Source organism: Cupressus sempervirens, chromosome 9, assembly GCF_028749045.1.
Source record: "Cupressus sempervirens isolate cs-2001-9-10 chromosome 9, ASM2874904v1, whole genome shotgun sequence".
In the NCBI taxonomy this organism is placed as follows: domain Eukaryota; kingdom Viridiplantae; phylum Streptophyta; class Pinopsida; order Cupressales; family Cupressaceae; genus Cupressus; species Cupressus sempervirens.
The window spans coordinates 789,821,901-789,829,302 of NC_143126.1; the positions used below are offsets into that span (position 1 = coordinate 789,821,901).

The 7,402-nt window shown below is 34.4% G+C and overlaps 1 long non-coding RNA gene across 2 annotated transcripts; it reads right to left on the bottom strand.

Annotated features, from left to right (window-relative positions):
* Window positions 1-100: 100 nt before the first annotated feature.
* Window positions 101-2,726, bottom strand: LOC149541086 (uncharacterized). 2 transcript variants are annotated; one of them, XR_016356065.1, is made up of 4 exons: window positions 2,643-2,726; window positions 2,440-2,501; window positions 1,873-2,103; window positions 101-784 (listed from the first exon to the last, which is right to left on the bottom strand). It is a non-coding gene; the product is annotated as an uncharacterized LOC149541086 (long non-coding RNA). The 2 variants fall into 2 exon arrangements; XR_016356064.1 differs by having other exon boundaries at window positions 101-2,103.
* Window positions 2,727-7,402: the final 4,676 nt, after the last annotated feature.

Genomic DNA, 7,402 nt, shown 5'->3' on the forward strand with positions numbered 1-7,402 from the left:
TGAATAAAATAAGCATAACATAATTTGATGAACCACAGAAAAGAAAGAACAAAAACAAAGTAGCTGCAGATAAGAATCACATTAAATGTCATGAAAAGCATAGAAGAATCACATTTGATATAATCTCTATTTAAGCTGGTATGTCTGTGTTTCATAGAAAATAATAACAAATAAGTTTGTATGTTTGCATCTCATAGAAAAACAAATTATGGTTCTTCGAACTGTGTGACAATCAATGACTCAAAAACCATAATATCTGGAACAGTCAATTGAGTCGGAAGCCATCATTGCAGAGTTGTGCATCGTCAAAGAATGAATGAGCTTCAATGAAAAAAGAAATGCATTAATGGGAAAGGGGCATAGGCTCTGTGTCAGTGAAATTTGAAATTCGAAGGCCACGGCATTGCAGACGTTGCTGTTGAAATTTGGGATCTTTCCTCGACAAAGCTGCAGCAGACTCACTCCATCGGAAAAGCCCCATAAGCTTGGGCATACTAATATGCAGGGATGTGATCCATCTATGTTGATGAATTCGGTCCAAGGCTCTAGATCTAATGAAATTGAGCCTAGATTAGAAGTTTCTAGCGGAGACATCATTGTGCCAATTAGTGCAAGACATGGCGTGGTCACGGTATGTACTATCCTTTGTAATATTGGAGTGAGTCTCCAGCAGACTGGCCATTTCCTTTTCTGTAAACCCTTTTGTCCTCAATCTGTTGATCATGGTGTAAATGTTATCGTTGGGCGTGGGTAGATTTTTCACAGGAATGAAGGGCCCTTTCCCCTGCCATACAAATCAAATAGAAGTAAAGATTCTGAGAGCGAAGGTCATTTAGCGAAGGAAAGCGAAGATCAACAAAGGATAGTACATACCACGACCAAGCCATGTCTTGCACTAATTAGCGCAATGATGTCTGCACTAAAAACTTCCAATTTTCGCTCAATTTCATCATATTTAGAGCCTTGGACCGAATTCATCTGTTAATTATTGTTAGTTGGACAGCTGTTATTTCTGACTCGAAAATAGCAATAGTATTTACGGGTAACTTGGACAGCTGTTTGTCCTTATCTATGTATAGCAGCATTAGTTATGGGTAGTTTGGACAACTATTTGTCCACTTGCCAAGAATTAGTAAGTGGTTATTGCAAGGATAATTATTTACTAATTTTAGTGATTCTTTTTTGGACACATTGCAACCAATTCTATTATTGGCTGTCGAGTTGTTTTTATCTCATTCGTTAGTTTGATTTAATTTCGGTCATTAATTTTTCCAATAGGGTAGTATAAAAATGAGTCACTGGGTCATTTGAAAATACAAATTTTGGAGAAGCATTTTGCAGTGATAGCAAATTGTCTTGCAGTGTTAGCAAGGGCGCAGTGTTAGCATGGAGATAGCAGTGGGGAATATCAGCGGGAGAAATTAGGAGGTTGTCGGAGTTCTGCCAGTGAAAAGCAAAAAATTTTGTATCTCTTAATTTGCTGAAGTTTAATATAATTCCTTATCTGTAAAACTGGTTTTCCCTACGGGTTTTTGCAAGGACAATTTGTCTGAAAATATTGTGTTCATTGTGTTGTTCATTTCTTCCGTATTATATAAGTGAAGTTGCAGTTGTGTTATTTTTCAATATTAGTTGAAAATTTGTTTTCAGCAGTTTAATAATCGTTTACAATAAGAGATTAATAATCAGTGACTGCAATAATTGATTTTTCACACCATCAACATATAGATGGATCACATCCCTGCATATTAGTATGCCCAAGCTTAATTTACAAGATATGATCATCTTTTAAACTCATTGGATTTCACAAGATTTACAGAGAGGCGAATCCAGAAATACTTTCTTGCAAGGGATGAGCTTTGTTATTATTACCTCATCGAAATAGTCACGGAGGATGGCTGGCGCGATGCCTGACTAATTACTGGACGTCTCATGAATCCTGGTTTTGAGAAAAGAAAAATCATGATCGGCCTCAGGACATGAATAGGGCGTGGGGGTGTTGTAACCATCAGGTTTCATCAACATGAGCAGAGCAAACGTCAAGACAAATTCTAAACCCCAAACACTGAATTCTAAACCCCGTTCTCAACGTAGGTGCTGATCCTGCATTTGCAGCGGAAACAGGCGCCTTAGAGGAACAGAAAGCAAGAAAAAGTGGAAGCCGATTTGAAATGGGGCAAATGCAGGAACAGCTTATGTATATTTGGATTTGCACAAAGAAAGAAATGAGAAACATCCATAAGTAAGAATTTAAGAATGGCTTCCATTCTTCCCTCCTCAGAAAGCAGGAAATAATGGAATCCAATTTGAGGTTGTTTCTCATCTTTGTCCGCCCAAATCCAAAATCTATAAGCTGTTCCTACATTCACAGCGAAAATAGAAATAATAAGCTGTAAACATGAATAATAGCGCCGAGGGATAGAGAATCGAAATCATTACCCTGAGGAAGCAGGAAAGAACACAAATTCCTCATATTTCCCTGTCTGCTCAAAATCAACTGCCTGCAAATTGAGACATTAGTTTCTCATGTTGGATTGCAAACATAGGAAACCCAAACTTTACCCTAAACTTCCTCCTAATTGCAGTGAAAATGAAAAGAAAACAAAATTAACAGGGAAGGGCACCAGAATCGAACTCATTACCTTGGGGCCGCCAACGGATAACACTAAAGAACAATTGCAAGGTGGAAAGGCTACTTATAATTCTCGTTTCTTGTCCACCCAGATCCAAATGTTTATGAGCTGACAGGTAGCGGCCGAAACTCTCTTCACGATTCACCTCTCCAACGATTCTTGATTTACCTCCAACGATTTTTTTTTATGAATAGTCTTTTTTTATTAATAAAATATGCTAAGAACACAATTCACAAAAAAGGGGCTCGGGGATAAAAGATCATCCCTCGAAAGAGTTCACATAGTTGAAGCCGGACTTAAAACATGACCTCGACCGGAAACAACAACTATTCATCAAAAAAAAAAAGAATAAGCAACCTCAGACTGCCAAGGCAGTGCTATCCGAGGGAGGAGGATCATCTTTATCAGGAAATCCTCACGTATCAGTGGGATTGTGGGGCGGACTGGGAACAATCCAACCGTCATCAGCAGTAGTAGGATCAAGGGCAGCCTCCGCATCCTTAACCTCTGGCCGCAAAGGAGAAATCGTCACAGCCAGGCGAGGAAATTTCCCAGATTGCGCCGGCAGAGGCCCAGGAGGAGGAGCCAGGGACTAGCCAAAACCACTGCGGGGTGGGGAAGCAGAGTGATGCCTCCATCCGCCATCACCACCACTAGGAGAGCGGTGGCGGGAAGCTTGGGACTGCGACATGTGCGAGTAGCGGCTTGAGGACTGACAGCGAGAACGACGGCCACGAGGCATAGAGGCAGCAGCCGAGGCATCTGGAGGAACTCTGGCAATGGTTCAAGGAGCATTGCCCTAATGATTTAACAATTCTTATAAGTGAGCAACTTTTAGAGCAACTTTATTAGTTTGCACCTGGATTTGCTTAATCACATTGTTACAAATGCATGCCTTAGTGTACATAGTAATGTTAACATCCAAAAAACTGTGAGTGAACAGAATTGCATTCCTATCTTTCTACAGAGAAAACAAAATTTCCATCCTGAAGGTATGCCAGATTTGAGTGAATTTCTGCGAAATTTTGGGGGAATCATCCAACAGGATCATGTGCCATGAAAATGGTTCGAGCCTAAAAGGCTTGAAAAAATCATGAATCCAGTGCCAATAATTTTGAGCATGCTTACAAAACCAGAAAATATGCAAAAAGGACTTAGGTTGACCACAGAAGGGGCATCTGGGATCAGGAACCCCAATCTGCTTGAGCCGAGGCCCCAGGAGAAGACCTTGGAAGGCAAGACACCAAGCAAAGTGGGCAATCTTAGGTTCTGTAATAGCACTCCAAGTGGTGTCAAAACGTTTTCTCCATTGAGAAAGTGAAGATTGCAAATGCCACCGCTGGTTAAGCATGTCAACCATTAGAAGATGGAGCGAGAGCCATCTGTACGCCATATTGAGCTTATAATTGGCAAATGGAGTGGCAAGATACCACTTCCAATCATGCCACCAAGGGCGAACAGACTGAATCCCCACCTTATGAACTAGATGCACAGGGATGGAAGATAGTAGAAGGTCAAAAGTCTATTGATTCGTACTGACAAGGCAGTACTAAACTTGCATATCTTCTCATGACTTGAAACTCATGGTGACTCTTGAAAAGAGATCCTTAGGAGTTTAGATGCCATGTTTGAAAAAATGTAGAGCACTAGCACCTTGAATCTTGGCAAGAGGAGTTTGTTTGTAGACGATGAACAATTCTTGATTTACCTTTCCAAATAGTTTGTTTGTAGATGATGAACAACTGGTTACAATCTTAGCCCTAAAATCCTATTAGCATAGGTTTTCTATCCTATTAGCAATTGAACGATACGCTGAAGAATGTAAATTTTAAATTCAATTCAAGGAATGTACATGTCTTATCCTTACTTACATTACTTAATTAGTTTAATGAGCTTAATTAATGTTGAGAGGGAACTATTTGTAGGAAACATAGAATAACGAGTTGGTTAAAAATAAAATAAATGTTACAAAATATAAAGGTCATATGTCTAGCTTTTATCTATATAAAGTACAAATAAAAATTGTCAACTTTTCAAGTGGTTTGGCTTTAAATATAGAACTCTTTACAACAACTTTCCAAAATGAGAATATAATACAAACTAGCGATTGCACCTAAGGTTACAATAAGGACGCCCAAGATAAATATGTAATGTTTTAATTTTGGTAAGAAATGACTTTTAAAAAATAAAATTGAGTCCATATATTTGACCTAATATAAGTAGAAAAGTCTATGTAGCATATAGATAGCTTTGAATGGACCCACTGAAATTATGATCGGTATTGCCTAGTAGAAAAGTCAATGTAGCATATTCATAACTTTGAATGGGCCCACTGAAATCATGGTCATTATTGCCTAGTTCTTGATAAAGAGGGTAATAACATATGGAAGAATTTTTTATTTTTTTTAAAGAATTATTTGAAAGAAACAAAGTGTGATTTGTACGTGAACATATGTATTATCTGCCATATTTTTGTAGGTTAGAAGCACTTTTAGGGAAGGTAACAAATATTTAGAAAAATAATGGAGAATTTCTTCATTATGTAATATGAGAATGGCATAAATAGGAGGTGTTTAGAGCATGATGTGGGCCCTGGTTAATTAAATGTTTTAGGTAAATTGCATCTTTCATAAGAAACTTTAAAGGAGTAGTAGTAAGGGGGCAAAATTGAAAAACAACATAAAGTTAGCATATTACTAAATAGAAATGATGAGTTCTCATTCGACAATGAAGAATTTAAATTAAGGAAGAAACAATTAACATTTGTGAAGAGAACTAATCAATTTATGGATCTTAAATTAGATATGTTAGATGGTGATTTTTTTCTTAAATTAGATATCTTAGATGGTGATTTTATTTTTTGTAAATCAATAAACAATATGTTTTTTAATAGTAAAAGTGGATATATCATTTAAATATATTAGCTTGATTCATAAGCTCAACATGGGAAAGAATCAGTAAGAAAACTCAGAATCATTGCTCAGTACAATAGTTTGAAAATCACAAACTTTCAATTAAAAATGCGATAGGTAAGGTTATTTTGAGATAACAATTTATTTTTTTTAAAGAAAAAACAATCAAAGTACTTACAAGTACCATAAAAAGTACAACAAAACGAATGTGATATATTAGTCTAAAATGCATAATGATCTTTAATCTCAAACCTTAAACATAATACTGACTATAATGTAGCTTTCATAAAATATTATAATTAAAAAGATGTAACTTTCATATTATATTATTAAAACTAATTTAGTCTCTCAACACAACCCTAAACCTAATGGTGAAATAAAACTAAATTAATTTCTCCTAACCATAAAAACCATAACACTAACCATAATATAATCACTTATCCGAATTCAATTATCTTGCATTAGTTCTCAAATTAAAAGAAAGAAAATAGTGCTTGAAATTTAGTTTGTTATATATATGATAAATAGTTATAAATCAATAAATTTTAAAACTTGTAAATATAAATTAGATTTTATAATTAAATTACTAATGATATTCTATTTTAAGATTAAAATTATTCAACGATTAACATTTGACTATTAAAGGGTATGTGCACTAAGATTATAAAAAAAAATTATACTAATCAATCTATCTATATATATAATTTTAACTAGTAAAATTTATTCTGTTCTTAATATTTTTAAATAATTTTAATACTAAATCATCTTTCTATTTTGAAAAGAAAATTGCCAAATATTATCATTATTTATATTACAGCTATAAGTTTAATATGATAAATAATGGTTTATTATTGTACGTGGTTGCAATGGTTTTACTAATATTGTTGGGAGGAATGTTCAAGTTTTTAAAGGAGAGGTAAATAATGATAATAATGAAAGGATTTATTGCTTCAAGAACGTTCATTTGGAAATAATATCAAAGGGTATAACAATTATTATTGTCTTGAATGGTATTTAAAATGCATGGTCACAACTATTACAAATAAATAATCATAGAAATACTAAGCTCTGGATTAGACCTAGGAAACCTTTTTTTTTTTTTTTGTGAGATATTTTAATAGTGATAGAAACCCTCACAAGGGAAATTAGTATAAGTTTCTTTTCAATATGAGAGATGAAATTAGAACAAAATTCAATGGAAATAATTATCAACTTAAAAGCAATATTAATAGAAGAAGAAATTAACACATTAAACTAAATAACTAATTATTTGTGTCTTCCAAATAATTAAATAACAATTTCTGAATTTCACGTACTGTAGATTTAATATTATCTACAGGTAAGACCAGGAAGTGTTAGTAGTAGTAAGACATAAAGGTCACTGATCATAATGTAGAAGCATTCATAAAAACACATTTTCAGATATCAATCTCAATCATCAGCAATGAATCTAATATATTTTCAGATATTTGTATCATCAGAAGCAATTAGCAAAAACATCTTCAGAAGATATAAGCATCATATAGAATCTATAGAAATATACATGTTGGATCAACAAATAACAACCTTTAAACATTTATCATTGCCAAAGCATTTGAACTATTAGCATACCATTGAGTACTAATAGATCAAATTGGACAAGAGCATATAGTCCATCAATAGATAACAATTGAGGAATTGCAATCTAACCATACACTAAGCGTCTTGGTATAAATTACACGCACATCATATTTGTCAATTCTATAAACACATGTGTGCATCTTTATGCAAGATTAACACTTGAATGTATACCTCTATGATAGAGAATAGATATGCAAACAATACAAAAAAGGAAGTAAGTAAAAAATAGTTGAAGAC